The sequence below is a fragment of the Polistes canadensis genome, unplaced genomic scaffold (genome assembly GCF_001313835.1).
Source record: "Polistes canadensis isolate GaletaPanama2010 unplaced genomic scaffold, ASM131383v1 scaffold_209, whole genome shotgun sequence".
Taxonomy (NCBI): Eukaryota; Metazoa; Arthropoda; class Insecta; order Hymenoptera; family Vespidae; genus Polistes; species Polistes canadensis.
Window position 1 is genome coordinate 111,895 of NW_014569756.1, and position 17,131 is coordinate 129,025.

Sequence of the window (17,131 nt, forward strand, 5' to 3'; positions counted from 1 at the left end):
AATATATTTAATATTAATGGGGTTTTTTTTTTTTTTTTTAATCAATTTCGTATCTAATTTTTTTATAATTTAAAAATAAGAAAAAAAGAAAAATAAAAATATATGACGAAACGACGACCATACGGTAATACGATTTCGTTGACTTTGGCACACACGGCAGACATGAAATGCATCAATGAATTTTCTCAATAGCAACGTAGATAATCCAGTTGAAATTAATCGTTAGGTCTAAAGGAATGAAATGAATTAGAGTCGTCTAGTCTAGGGTAATCGTACTTTCATTGTTTGACATATACGAGGCGTAATTTGAGCGTCGAGTTTATAATATATGAAAAGAACATGGTATGATGTATATATATATACAGATGCATATATGCATGCGCAGAAGTAGCGATGTTTCGCGAGCATTGCAATATTTATATCGGTCAGAAGTGGTGGCAACTAATTTTATTGGCCACCGTTGTGGCATTTTCGCTTCAAAACGAGAGCAAAGCTGTCCCATGGAATTATTCATCCATTAGCTCGAATCTATTTATCTTAAAAATGAGAAATTCTCTTTCAAATATCCAACATATATTTCGAAAGAATGTTCATTTTCTTTTTTTTTAGAGAAAATATATTGCAAGAAATTAGAACGTTCAATCGATGCTTTCGCATTACTCTAAAACAATCTTATCTCTGTGATCTGTAAACGTAAATTACTTTTAATGTAAAAAGATTAATTTCCATATTTCTATCGATCAATTTATGGGAATTATTGTGATTATAGTTTTCACTTTGTTCAGAAATAGAATATTATAACGATCTGTGTAAATCATATTGGATCTAAAGATATTATTATTTAGTTCTATATATATATATTTTGTTTTTTATTGATCAACTTACACGAATTACAATAATTACACGAAGAATAGTTATTAAGTATATGCGTTAGGAAAAAATAAAAGATCGATTCGTAGATCAAACGTTCGATATGATTTTCCTTAATGGTAAAAAATGTACCGTAAGTAGGAGAATCAAAAATGTTTAATTAATGAGTTTGTGTGTATGTGTACGTATGCAGTTGAATAATGAGAAAAGTTTAAGCTAATTATCGAAACTATATAAGCAACTAACTAATTAACTGGATTCTTTTATTGAGAAATCGAAACGACGATTCGTATGGTCCTTAGAGGAGGGAAAAAGACGCTTTTCCGCAACATTTGTTGCAACCCATTGCAAACATAGTAGTTCCACAACATCGTCCGACTTAAAGCCTTTAATCAACAGCCATTAAATGATCGCGACACGTGTCGACACCTTCTCGTAGATGCCAAAAGTGTGTCATCTTTTGGCTTATGAAAAGTTACCGTACCAAAGGACGGACATTTCGAAATTCCTTTTGACGTATACCCCCACCACCCGTTGCTCCCGTTTTTCTGAGATCATTTCGAATTTCCGTATTACGTTTTCTATCTTTTCCCCGTTACCCTCTTCCATTCCTCCCTCCTTACCCTTCTCCAAGATATTCTTATATTTAAATCCCACATAACGTTTCTAAAAATGAAATTTATTGGAATGTCGTATTTACGGCTCTCATTTTATATCTCGGGGATGACTACGTATCCACGTAGTTTCACGTTATTTTTTTGCTTTCGTAAATACCATAGACAAAAATGTTATAAGATATTAAGGACTGATTTACAAAGTTTTTTTTTCTCTTTGATTTAATTGTTACGAGTTATAAGGTGTTTAAAAATAAAGATAGATGAGTTTTGAATGTTACACTTTTTTAAAGAGATTTTGAGAAAAAAAGAAAGGAAAAAAAAGAACTAAAGAAAGAGCCAAAACAAAAAAAATATAAATTTAAAAATTACACTTCTCTTAGAAACTTACAATATTAATAAAAAAAGGGAAATGAGATAAAATGGTAGTAAATTTTTATCGTTCCGAGTTTTCGACACGATCAATGTGATCAAGAACCGAACAAAAAAAATTCGATATTATTAAAATAAAACAAAAAAAAAAAAAAAGGAAGAAAAATTCCATAAAAATATGATGCAGACGTGTAAGGAATATAAAAAACGATACATAATATAAACTCGAAAATTATTCTTCCCTCAAGGATAGCAGCACGATAGAAAAGAAAATAAAATAAAAGAAAAAGAAAAAGAAAAATAAGAATAAGATAATATAAGATAAGACAGAAAATCTCCCGTTAATAATTCACGAAGGCAATAAAATCTTACGCGGTGGTCGGTCGGTTAGTCTGTTGGTCTCTAAAATCGACGAGCGAGGTGGTGTACGTTATCGCAATGAAAAAATCAGCTTTCTACTTTCTCACAAATCAAGTTTCGCAGTAGCGCAGCCCGGTGCCGTTTTGCTGCTTCGAGAGTCGTATAAGAGGAGAGTTGGAGAAAATATATCTACGTTCTTGGTGCCTTAAATCCTCTCTTTCTCTCTTTCTCTTTTTCTTTCTTTTTCCCTTCTTGTAACAAAAGTTTCGCGATTACGATTGTAGTTGGTCTCGCGTTTATGCTTTTCACTACGTGGAAGAGGACTCGTAAAGGTCAACGTTCTTCGTTTGCCCCACTTTCTCGCAAGCAGTCTGACCTCTTCGTTTTCTTCTTCTTCTTCTTCTTCATCTTCTTCTTCGTTATGATCATCATCATCATCATCATTATCATTATCATCATCATCATCATCATAATCCCTTCCATTTCATTCTCCTCTCAAAATATTCTTCCCATGAAACATCTTAGCGATCAACTCGGTTTCTTGTCGATCATAAATCTTAAAAGAAATTTGAAAACGTTTGCGCGGGTGTCTATTGAAGAATGTACCTTTACGAGTGTACAATAACCAAGAAAGCATTGTAAAGATATTACTTGACTTGACTTACTTACCAACATACAAATCAATACGTTCTTTAACTATGTATCTCTGAGAGTTTTAAAGCTGTAAATATGTGAACAAAATATCGAAGGGAGTTGAGAAGAAAAGATGATGTGAAGTTTATTTTCGAAGGACTCCAAGGTAGATGATTTTATTCTTTTGCACTCGTCGTGAACGAGTTAAAAAAATAAGGAGAAGAAAAAAAAACCCCCCGAAGATGATTATTTATTATACTTGTTGGCCCTGTATATGCATCATGACCAAGATAAAATATATTCACATCCTGGTATTTAAATATCTAAAAGACAAAATATTACTTATGTTGTAAGCCTTTATATAAATGCTAAAAAAAAATAAAGAAAAGAAAAGAAATCTTTAATTTAAAAAAAAGGGGGAAAAAAACTATATGTAATTGTTTTTAAATAAATATTGAAATAAAATTAACCTACGAATCGTGTTTTAATTCATTTATGTACCAAGGACGTTTACTACCATTACATTTTGATGAAATAAAATGCAAAACTAATTTTACCACATACGTACAATAATTTCACATATTCAAATGCAAATATATGCAATTGTGTAAACATACGCGACGAAAAAGTATTGAATCCGACGTAAAACATTTCGTCCCGTCAAAATCACTTTTATTTTCGAAAAGAAAAAACTTTGATCAGAACCTCGTATATCGAACACAAACTACGATGATTAGCCTGCGTTGTGTTGTCTCAAATTTCAAATTTAATTTTGTATTGAAAATAAATGCATTGCGTGATCATGTGATTACGTGCATTGAAGGGTTGCAAATCATGGGGGATCAAAAAAAAAAACAAAACAAAAAGAAAGAATAAGGTGGGGAGGTCTCGTAAAGACTCTTGAAAGAAGTTCAAAATGGTGACTGCAGCAATACCCGAGGAATCGAACCTAACCGTGTAGAATTTATTCTCGTATATGGCAAAATCAGAAAGTAGCTCTCGATGTTGCCGCGACGCAGAGGCCAAACAAGGGAAAAGATCGAGAAGGCACGTTCTCGACTCTCATTCGAGTCGATAGAACACTGACACGTTCCAAACCCCTACTCCATCGCTACCACCCACTCACCTATCCATCGACATCCTCTTATCTTTCTTTTCGAATATGTTTTCGTGTTTCCTTCATTTTCCACATTTTTTTGGGGCTCCTATTTCTTCTTCTTCTTCTGCTTCTTCAATGCAAATCAAAAATCCCTAGGATGAAGTCAAATGTGTCTCTTGGTAATTTTTCAAATTAATTCTTTTGCTAATTTTTTTTTAAACTAACTTCTGATTAGAATTTGAATTTTACGCGTTGAGTTTGTCATTTTGAAAATTGATATATAATTTGGAAAGAATTTTAATTGTATTTTAAATAACATTTGATTAAACTTTTGAACCACCCTGTAATTTTCTTCGATCTCCCTCGAATAGATCGATCACGATGTATTATATCGTCACGTTAAATCTCATTGTAATCGGTATTTCAAATGGCCTTCGAACGAGTCACTTTCCAATAGGAGATCGATAAAAAGGAATGCAGAAGACCGTGATAACGTTATGTCCTTCTTTATGAGTTAATCCTAATACAATATGGCGAAGGGTCCTTGACAAATTATTCGTACAGATTGTGAGATTTATATTTCTTAAAATTTAATAAATACAATTAGTGCATATATTTAATAAAAAAGATTTTTCAATTTCTTTTTTCCTTTTTGTTTCATCATTTAATTCGAATTATTGAAAAAGTAGATCATTAGATCAAAGAAATGTTTGTATTTCTTTATTTACGTAAGAGAAAAAGAACGGAATGCGATGACTTTTCAAGGTTGATAAGTAACAATCATTTATGGGTTTCGTTATGGAAAAGTGAATCGTTTCATGTATAAATGACGACGACGACGATGGTTGGTTGGTTGGTTGGTTTGTTGCGTGCGTTAGTATGATAACTTCTTCGTTTTCGCAGTCATACTCATTAGTAATCTTGGTGCATCGTGATGGAAGTGAATGCGATCGTACCTTTAACGGGAAGAAATCACGCGTGCACGCGACTCGCTTACGCGCATGCAATGAGAATGCCGGCTTTTCTTTTACCGAATAACGTTGTTATTCGTGCTAAGAATTTATTCTTTTTTTCCAAATACACTTTGGACCAGTATTTGGAATATTTTTTTTCTATATATATAAAACAAAAATATTCAAATATTATATATTTGATATAGATAATTAATTTATGTGTATCTGTGTCTAATGATTTTAGATAGANAAGTATCTAAATGATTACTAACAATATTTTAGGCTTGTAATTTTACGATTGAAAATTAGCCTAAATTCTTTGAAAAAAAAAAAAAAAAAAAAAAGAAAAAAAAAAAAACAAACAAAAAGTAAATAATGTTAAGAGATTACTTAGGCTCGCAATGTGTAATCTAAAAATAAAAAAAATGTAATTAACGTAACAAATGTAATACGAATATTATTAATTTCTAATATCTTTATGAAAATGATTATAAACAATAAATGATATATATAATCGTGATATATATGTGATCGTCACTTGTTAATAATCGTATCATTATTGTTGGTACTGACATATTATCTTCGAGTTGGATTAAGCGTGGCATTACGTGCACACGACGTGCGCGGGTGCAACGATGTACACACCGTGTTCTAAATGCGATGCCATTTATATCTCGCTGATAATTTACAGTCCTCTTGCGTTACGGAAAGAAGAGATATGTATGTATGTATGTATGTGTTCGCAAAAATACGCTAGCTAACGAGAGAAGATGCATATTTTGGATTATCGTCATCAAAGACTCTCACCTTTTCCATTTTTCTTTTTCTGATTAATTAAAATTCAAAAATTGCAAAAAAAAAGATAAAAACGAAAAGAAATTGTAATATTTTTTATTTATGTATAAAAATATTTTCTGCCAGACTATTCGTTTTTCTTATGTGTGCCGATAATCATGATAATAGTGGCCCAAGCAAAAAAATGATACACACCACACACACACAAATCTATTTAATAATATAAATAATCTTAACATAAAATATATCACAAAAGTTCATTTGTTCAATTTTCCAATTAAAAAATTATCGACACATACGTTTACTTTTATATATATATATATATATAATTCTTTATAAATTATCAAATTATTGTTTCATTCATGAAAAAGAAAATAATGTAAAATAAATTAGTAAATTTATAAATACATTCTTGCATTATTACATTAATAATAATTAAATAACCAAATGTTGATTTTATCGTGAATTTTTATTAAGGACGTCGATTAGAGAAAGGCACAATAGGAAAAAAGAAAAGAAATTATCCTTCGACTATGTAAAAAAAGAAAAAGAAAATAAGAAGAAGAAGAAGAAGAAATTGTTCATATCTAATAATTCCAGCAAGGACTTAGATCACTTTCTCAGTCATTTCTCATCGCGCGTTTGAAGCGTCTTCCTGGAAAGTTAGAGGAGACCTAGCATAAGTAGTAGCATAAGATCTATAAGCAGTCGTCGTCAGTCCTATTACATGATTCATAAATATCTATGAGACACGAGGATTGGTCAATCATTAAAACGGAACGCGCGTGGGAACGGTGTCTCATATCCTGCGATTTTTTTTTTTTTTTTATTTAGGATCCTTCCTTTTCCTTCCTCTCACAGTAAAAAAAAAAAGAAAGAAACAAATAGAAAGAAAGAGAGAGAGAGAGAAAAAGACGCAAATTATTTGTCGTTTTCGAACTACTCGTACCGTATTATCGAGTAGTGCATGAAAGAAAAAAAAAAGAGAGAGAGAGAGAGAGAGAGGAAAGAGAAGAAGAGAGATAATAATTATAAATGCTATTATAAATTATAATGTTCGTATTATGAGAAATCATTTTTAAATTGATTATAATAATTCTATTTAATTGTGATACTTATTATCGGTATATTAAATGAAATTAGAAAAAGAAGAAGAAAAACAAAAAAATACATGGAAAAACGATTAATAAAATAAGATTAATGAATAGTTAAGCTGTTGGTAGTGGATGGTAATGATAATGATACCAACGTTTAAACGACGAAGGTGAGATCATCGCGATGATACATTTGCTTCTTTAAAATTGCCAACGGCGTACAGGAAATCGTGTCTCCGTTGCATTACCATTTTCCTCAGTGATCTCGACCACATTTGCCTTTTTGCATTTAATAATCACCTAGAAGAAAAAAAAACAGAGACAGACAGAGAGAGAGAAAGAGAGAAAGAGAGATCTATTAATCGAATCACACGCAATATGATGTTTAAATATAACGTATGTAAGAAATATAGCAAAGATCGACTAAGTTCTTTTTAGAAAGCAAAAAAAAAGTGACAAAAAGAGAGACTTGATTTTGTTTTTCTCAAACGAGTGGGTAGAATCGATCCAAATTCGGGTCGGTTGAACGTTTTTGGTAAGAACGAATGCGAACGGCGATCATGATGATGATAATGATGATGATGATGATGGTGATGTCAGCGGGAATCGAACAAAAAACACTTAGAAACGAGTTTATCTGTATTAGTAGTTTAAATCGATTAGTCTTCCTTCGAGGTAATTATACTTGGCAGAACATTTTTTTTGTTTTTTTTTTTTTGTTGATTCACCGATGATGACGTGGCATTTGTAACAACAAAATATATATATATATATATATATATAATTAAATAATTAATATTATTTTTCATTTGTGTAAACAAATATTGTTATACAATATAAAATCTTAAGATAATTTATTTTTCAAACTGTAACATTTTCAAACAACATTTTTCATTAGAAATGTTTTTCTTATTAATATTATTATCTTATTACGTATCTCTTTCATTAGTCATTTTATTTATTGTCAGGAATTTGAAAATATTATTGTAATATAATGTCTAGTTGTTCAATAAATAAGATTAGAAATTTGTTAATAGAATTTTAATGTCGGTTAAAAGATAAGAGAAATATTTTTTTCTAATTAAAATTCCAGCATATCTTATTGGTAAAGCCAATCCGTATGATAGAGAACGCGAAGAACGCAGATGGTAAAACCGAAAGAAAGGCTTGCAAAGTAGGTCGACGGAGGGATAGCTAGGATATAGAATTTCCTCGATGAATAATAGCCGCGTTAACGTGCAGCTCGTAAGCCGATACGGTAGCACGATTCTTTTCAAATGAAAAATCACTATACCGATGGATAATACACTCACGAGGCAAAGCAGAAGATTATAATATATCAAATCTTAAAATAATTATTTTCAAAATATCATTAATTCCTATCAAATTTATTTTATTTTTCATTTAAATTTTAGCGGCCTATCATATGATTGGTCAATTCATTATCTAAAGAATACTCTAATCAATCTACAGTCATTAAATATATTACTAGAATTATTATTAACAAACAAATAATTGTGTGATTATTATTTTATGTTCAATTTTTACGGCAAAATAATTAATATCACTTAGAATCTAATCGATCAATCGAAAATTAACGTTTTGATTATTTACGATTTAAATTTTCGCGACTCATTATCTGATTGGTCAAATTATTATCAATAAAAATAGTATAATTATATTAATTATTTAACATGAAATTTTTATTGCAAAATTATTAAAATCATTTAAAAAACCAATCAATTTTAATCCAGAAGCAATTTTTTAATTATTTTAAATTTATATTTAAGTGTGTGTGTGTGCGTGTGTGGGATGTGTGTGATCTGATTGGTCAATTAATTGAGTTTCCGAAAGGATAGTTGCCCTAGTCAATGCAGAATTAATTATAAAATTATTATTATTAGTACAATTAGAATTAATTGATTTTAGGTAATTTGGTAATTAGATTGTTTGATTAATTGAGTTTCCCAAAAATGATTGGCCTGATCAGCATAAAATCATCAATTAGAATATCCTTTATTGTTGCGATTAGAATTGATTTTTTTTATTTTTATGGGGAAATAATGTTATCCTTCGGTCTTATTAAATGAGAATATTATTTCTTTCAAAAAGGTTGACAATGTGTCTCTGGGAAGGAAAGAATTAACGAACAACTATCAAGGCAGAATGGAATTTCTTCAATGAACGATCTTGTGGCGGGTGAACGGGTGTGGCACAACCGCCTATGAGATATGTCCTACATACATACATATATGTACATACTTAAATACATATATACATTATAAATATCTACATAGATATTTGCTTCTACATGTTAGTCAGTCTTCCAACTTATAAGCATGCAACAGAGTAGATAATATCATACAATGATTACTAACATTTATTTTCCAAATTCTTTTAACTTAATGAAATTCGAGTCACACTTTATAAACCAAGATTTATATCTACTTTTTATACTTTATAACGTTATGTTTTATTTTATTTATTTTATCTTTTTTATTTTCGTACCAATAGAATATTAAACGTTAAGTCATTGAAAAAAAAGAGAATAAGGAAAAAAAAAAAAAAAAAAAAAAAAAAAAAAAAAAAAAAAAAAAAAAAAAAAAAAAAAAAAAAAAAGAAACTATTCGCTACAAGAATTTATGTACGTGAACATTTGCATACAACAAAAGACGATTATCAACTTTTTAAAGTATAAAATCGTAGGAAATAAATATGCTCAACGTTGCAAGAAAATTGTATTGTTTTAATTAAATTTAACAAAACTAGCTATTTCTTTTTGTTAATAATTAGATAATTTATTTTAAATAAAATATACGTAAACAACAAATTATTTAAATATTTCATTATAAGAAAGGACAAAAATAATATCTGAATATTATGATTCAAATAATTGGAATTTTCCAAAGTAATATACAAAATATTCCATTATGCATATTTGAATATTAAAACTATAAGATATTAATTAAATTATGCTTCAAAGAATTAACGAGGAACAAAAAATTGATATATACATTTACAATATTATAAATGAATATATGTATAAAACAATATGTAATATAAAAAAAGAAAACAAAAAAGGCATTTGAATAAAATTGAAATAAAATAGAATAGATTTTCAATATATAATGTAAATAAAATGAAATCAAAGAGATAGGCAGGTAAAGAGTTGCTATCATAGCCACTTTTAGAAACGCAGTCCACACGCCCTAGTAGTCTCTGCATGACATCAGCTGACTCTTACTATCTCTATCTTTCTTCAACATATGCCTACAGTTAAATAACTCGTTCTCTTTCTAACTCATAGTAAAATAAGCGTGGCGCCGCAAACACAAGAGAAGAGAGATCTATTGTCACTGAGAATGATTGTCCTGGGGTCTCTCTCTCTCTCTCTTTTTCTCTCAAACGATGACGAATCGTCCTGTTTGTAACGATGATGACCCCAAGCTAGAATCGTTACTTTGATCGAGTATACTCATCTCAAAAGTAAGTATATAGAAGAAGTCTCTCTCTCTCTCTCTCTCTCTATCTCTCTCTTTTAATATCTCTTATTCTTTCTTTTATTCCCTCCCTCAACCTTCGTGAAAAGAATTCTTCCGTGAAGAGAATCAAATGATTACTAACGAGGTCGAACGAAAGCCATTAGCGATTATACGTATATGTATATTTTTACTTGTTAATAGAATGACATGGTTCTCTTATATACTTTCTAATATAACGATTACTAGTAGTTTTTTTTTTAATTGTATTTCTTTTCTTTTTTTTCACTTTCAATGATTATTCTTAATGTAAGAATAAAAATGTTAATTTGATTATGAATTTGGATATAACATTGAAACAATGAATTTTGTCGAGTTGATTCGAAATATTTGTTTTTGAAATGTTGGCCTTGATTCATGTACCTATTGGGTAGAAGAAATTAAAATAAAAGTTTTAAAAAAATATTATGAGTTTATATTCAGGGTAAATAAAATATTTGTTTGGTTAAAAAGGAATTGCAAAGAGGAATAATTTGAGAATCTCAGAATAAATACAATCAAGTATATCAGAGTCTAATTTTTCAATTTTTCGTATAATACAATATATAAATCATTTTTAACATTAAAACTAAATATATATATAGTAACAATAATCGCAAAAATAATAGAAAATAATCGTAGACGAGTATATAAATTTAAAAAAGATATCTCTTCACACACAACGCTATTTTAAATTAAAAAAAAAAAAATAAGTAAAAAGGGTGTAGAGGCAAAATGAGGAACGAAGAGTATCGATAATGCTTACATAATAAAAAAAAAAAAAATATAAATGAGATAATTAAACTGATTGTGAGTATTGAAAATAAGGTTTGGTCACACGAAGGTAGGAGAAAATAAGTTGGACAATATAATTCTTATTCGCATTACGTTAATCGCTTCCCGTGATTGAGAGGGCTCAACATTTATATATATATATAAATATCTATGTAAGGTACTTATTTACTTACCTACCGCAGGTATCATTCTTCCTGCCTCATTTACAACTAATCGATTTCATCGTTCCTCGAGGACATTAGTATGATTGTATGTATGACTAGAATGATATATTCCTACAAGCTACATTAATTAATTAAAAATCGTTATACAATTCGATTTCTTAAGAAAAATATCTATTCCATTTTGTCAAGGTGATAAGTTGACGTTCGTTAGATCGTTCGAATGATATAAAATAAATGAAAGATAAAATAAGGTAGAAATGGAAAGAAAGAAAGAGAGAGAGAGAAATGAAGAATGTTATCACAAAGTAGAAAACAAAAAATTTCTATTTATTTTTGTATCCACCATTTTAGTAAGATAAAACTTGGATTGTTCTATGCGATAACAGTTTATCAGTTAACTTATTACTACTAACAGTTAGTGACTTACCAATAAAAGAACGGGAAATTAGTTTCACAATGGTTGAATCGTTTAAAAGCTATTCCTAATGTCCTCTTAGAAAATTTATAATAAATTGATAGAGTAATTGAACAAAAATTGAGATAAAATGAAATATTTTTAATACTTAGGAATGTTTGATCAACCCAATAAAAGAATTTTTTTAAATAAGTAACAATTAGAAATATTTCAAAAATCTATTTTTTTTTGGAATAGATTTCTAAATTATTTTATTTTATTATATAATCAAAACAAATAAAAATAATAAGATTTAAAGAAGAAATACCAGATATTACATATATATAAAAGAAATAAAAATAAAAAGTATAATCAATCTATATAATATTGTAATTTAATAATAATATTTTCTCATGTATTCGAACTTAAATAATAACAATAACAATAACTACAATAATAATAGCTCATTTTTAACGACGACTACTACCGTTAAAAAATTTCACAATAAAATAAAACTCCTTGTAGAGATTCCCTGCGGATAGGATTCTTATGTGCAATCATAGAGAAAAAAATAGTAAGAAAAGGAAAGATCGAAGGTAGTTAAAGTACTCTTGTGTTTCTTCGTTTTATTCTGGCCTAAGTTCGGGTCACGGTAATTGCATCGTCAGTAATTCCGTAATGTCGGCAACCAAGCAACAAGCAAGTAGGCACAGTCGTGTCTATGTATGTGTTTGTTTGTAAGTACGTTAACGTGTAAAGAATTATGGTTGCGTCAGCTGTAAGGAGAGCCGTGATTAAGATTTACCGAGAGAGAAAGAGAGAGAGAGAGAGAGAGAGAAAGATCGTCTTGAAGTTGAGAGGTTCGGTCGCGCCTTCGAAGGAATCAACAACGCCTTTGAACATGCGATACGCTCAAACCATCAATGAGATCATCGATGTCATAATCGAAAGAGACTACAAGCCCTGACACGAATCAGAATATCACGAATATCCGCCGTCTAATATTATTATTTCACGATTTTTCCTACTAAACAAAATCTATGAAAAAAAAAAAAAAAAGAAAAAAAAAACAACAATCAAAACATTTAGGTATTCTATCAGAAATTGTGATTGTTGAAAAATAATCATTTATATCGAATAAATGAATATTTTTAATACACTCAATTAATATGATCACGCGAAATGAACTCTGATCTTTTCAACGAGCTATCATAAATTCGTCTGAATCGGTCAAATAATAAATATCAAGAAGAAATCATTTTCTTTCGGATTTGATCTAAATATTTTTATGAAGTATAGAAAAAAAACTAAAAAAAAAAGAAATAGAAAATTAATTTAATCATAGTAATAAGTAAATTCATTCTAGTCGCTAATAATAACAACTATTGTATTCAAATTAATTCCAAAAAATTTACGATCAATGCTATACATCTTCATAAAATTTTATATATATACAAAAAAACGTTTTAAAAAATAGAATACTTTTTCCTGATGTAAAAAAAAAATAGCGTAACAATATTTGAACAATGCCAAGGTATAATTCATTTCCAGAAGATGAATTACTTGGACTAAATATTCATGACAAACTCGTGATTCTATAACTATATAGTGAAAATTATTATTTGGCTTGGATGTGGTCTATAAAACCGAAGGGAGGATAGGAAAGGCTAGTGGAACGTTATGCGGATGTTGTATGCGAGCGTCAACCAGTCTCTCTCTCTCTCTCTTAAGCAATTTTCTAAATTATTTTCAAGCAGTGATTCAAACACACACGTTTGTATTTATAAATCACTCGTGAAAAGCAGAAAAGAGAACTCACGAGATTCTTGGATGCGTATCTGTGTTCTAATAAAACCAGATTAATCAAGTTTTTTTTGTTATTTTAACATTTACCTCCCCCCCCCCCATGTACACACACATACACGGAAGGGAAGGGGAAGGGGGCAAGGGAATATAAATAAAACATTGTAGGAAAAATTGTACTAATATTTTCACGTTGTTAACAATAATTCTTTTCCTGGTAGAAATCTTTCCTGTATCACCGTTTCCCTTCTTTCCCATCCCCCTCCCCGCCACCCTCCCGCCATTACCTTAGCTAAATTCTTTTTTTTTCTTTTTCTTCTTCTTCCTTTAAATAGCAGGTAAAAGATCAGAGTCAAAGATCGAGGGATAAAAGCGACTTTCAGGTGCGATTACATATAGCCCCCCAACAGGTTCCATTCATAGTTCCCTACAGGGTTTGGTTATAAGTGTGTGTCGTTGAAAGCACGTGCGTATATATAAACACACTCGCACACATATTTAGACACGGTGCACTCCGTCACGCATATATTCAGACACAGGTGTTCGAAGGACAAAAAGTTTCGAAGGGATTGAAGTCGACTTTGAGATGGTGGAAGAGAAGGCGAGGGGAGGGGGAGGGACAGAGGGGTGCCTTTGGTGTTAAGGGTAACCGAACCGCATCGATCTTTTCATGGTTCCATAAAAGAAAAAAAGAATGCACCTGCTGCTTGTTAGTTGCTTTCCCACGCAGATATATATTGAGGAATGTTAATTTCTAATAATTAAGATTTTTATGCATACACACGTTTGACGTGCAATGGAAAATTAACTGAATGAAGGATTGAATTAAAATTATAAATAAAAGAAAGAAAAAAGAAAAAGAACAAACAAACAAACAAAAATGATTTTGTCAAGTCGAAGGTAATTCGGGCATGACGGTTTTAGACGATGATTATCAAACGACAGCTTGATACTATTTGTACTTTTGACATGAATGAGAGAAAGCATTATGTCCGTAGAGTTATCTCGAACAAACACGAACGATCTTCGGTAGTTCACGAAACTTGTGTATGATACGTGATATATATATGTATGCATGCACGTGTGTGTATGTATTTTCCTATCTTTGACAATGAGTACAAATATCGGAGAGATAATTGACTCTATCTACTATCTACTATCTAGATGGCTAGCTAGTTATCTCTCTGATTCTATCTACTTCAAACAAATTAGTCGAGTCATTTGGCCGATTTTGAGATGCTATATACATACTTATACTTATATATATTTAAGATTATCGATAAATGATAACATTGGGTAAATAATAATTCAAGTAGCATCAAATACCGAAAAAGAAGAAGAAGAAGAAGTGTCCATATTGTATTACATGCCGAATTTTTGTCCCAAAGATATACGTAAACGGATAAGGTCTTAGCAAATATTAGAAGAAATGTAATAATATATTATACGTTGGTAAAAATTATGATAGTGGTCTAATTGTGAGTCATCAAATTATATAAATTTATTTCATAATATAAATAATTTTTATGTTAAATACTTACGTAGTCTACGGCACATTTTTTTTAAGCATAACTGTGTCTTTATCTTTTGTGTTTCTTTCGGGAAATAACTATTACTATTACTACTATTATTACTTTACTATTTTTAAAAATCTTCAAAGAGTTTAGTTAGATGTATTCTGAAGTTTAGAAAAATAAGTTTCCTCGAAGCTTTTTTCGGATTTCGATGAAATTGAGAAGATTAGTCAATGTCTGAAATATATGTGTGTGTGCCTTTGCGTGATCCGTTGCACTCATCTCACGTATTTTTAGATGTTTCCCAGTGTGTTGAAATCCCCCGTGGTTATATATAAATGTATATATTTTAATGAATTTTGTTTATTTTATTTGCCCGAAAATTAATTGTTATTTCGTATCCGAATTTTTTTATTACTTTTGTTAAAAATATAAGTCATATTTAATTATGCTATATATTAAGTTAATTAATATTAAAGTAATAATTAGTAAAAGACAATCATAATATATCGAATAATTAAATTCAATTTACGACTATATACTCAAATATAATAATAATATAAGTCAGAACTTCTCAAAGTACGAGTCGCACATATACAGTAAACAAATTTGAGAGTTGCAGAAATTTGAGAAAATTGAGAGCTCATCAGTATAAATGTAGTATATTTTTGTTATTAATATATAATATAATTATATATTCTTACGATAATATAATTATAATCTTTACAATTTATTACCAAGAAATACTTTTTTAATTCGTATTTCTACGAGTAATGGAAGTAAAGAAGGTAAAAAGAGTGACCAAGTGAAAAAATTTGAAAAGCCCTGGTGATACAAATGGTTACATTATTATATGATTAGTTGAAAATTAAGGAAGTAAAAAATCAAGAAATTGAATTATATAGAAAGTTAAAATCATAGAAAGTTCTAAGATCAATTTTTGTTGGATTTGAAAGCTCAGAAAATTTTCTATCCACGCCCGTTAGTTAATATCTCGATTATTATTCCTTTCAATCAGTTTTATTTGTTTCTTTTCGTCTTCTCCTCCTTCTCTCTTCTAAGAGAGAAAGAAAAAAAGAGAGAGAGAGAGAGAACCGGTGCAACCGGTCTCTCCTAATAACGGTTCGTTGTTAAATCGATGATTATTTGAAAAAATTTACATCTCGAATGCGCCCTATCCAGACTCCTCGATCGACAAACTTGATCAACGAAGCGCAACGATATTATATCGCGTACAGGCTGCTTTCGATCTTTCTAAAACACGACACGAGTTAGTAAGTGTTTTCTTTATTCTTTGTATCACGCTTGTTTACAAAAAAATCAAAACTCATAATGTCAGATATATATTAATTTTTATTAATGTCCATTTAATCGATACTTCGATCTCAAAAATTAAACCAACAGAAAAATGTATTAAAATTGCATAATGAAAGTATTCAAAATGGTGGATAATTTTTATGAACATTTCCAAAAATTAATAATTAAATAATAATAAAGACTATATTATTCCCAACACCTCTAATTTATATAATACAAAAATGTATAATAAAATTTATGCGCGGTCGATATATTTAAACGTTCTCAAATTGATGGAAATTGTAAAGAAACATTGAAATAAAATTTTAATTAAATAATAGAGTAAATGAAATCATAACAATCGATATCTCGGCATCTTAACTTGAAAATAGATAGTGAAATTACATAATAAAAATGTAAACGCTTAGTAATTCAGGAAAACCTAATCGATCTAATTAATTTATGCAGTTTGGAATTGAAAATGTTGTTAGAGACAAACAAGTTAGTTTCAACTTTAATAAGTCAGCAAAACTGTGTGTGGGTACGAAGTTCTTAAGACCTTATTACACGCGTGTCCTTTCACGGATAAGATACCGTTAAAATCGAGCGGTGCTGTTAAAACATGGTGCCCATTGAAGCTTCCACATGAACACTTCCAAACCTACAAGTTGCTGATCTTTTTTTCAACACTCGAGAGTCGAAAAATCAATTATTTTTATTTTTACACTGAAATTCCAATTAAACATTTTTGTTTCTTATTCTTAAACTACTTACATCGCACAAAAATGATATCTAAAAACGTTTTACTAGATTTGATCAATGCTGTCACCAATTTTATAACCCGCATGGAAACCTAA

The 17,131-nt window shown here is 29.6% G+C and overlaps 1 protein-coding gene across 6 annotated transcripts in view; it reads right to left on the bottom strand.

Annotated features, from left to right (window-relative positions):
* LOC106789979 (protein held out wings) overlaps window positions 1–17,131 on the bottom strand; it is a 56,680-nt gene that overhangs the window by 22,430 nt on the left and 17,119 nt on the right. The gene's annotated exons all lie outside the window — the stretch shown is intronic.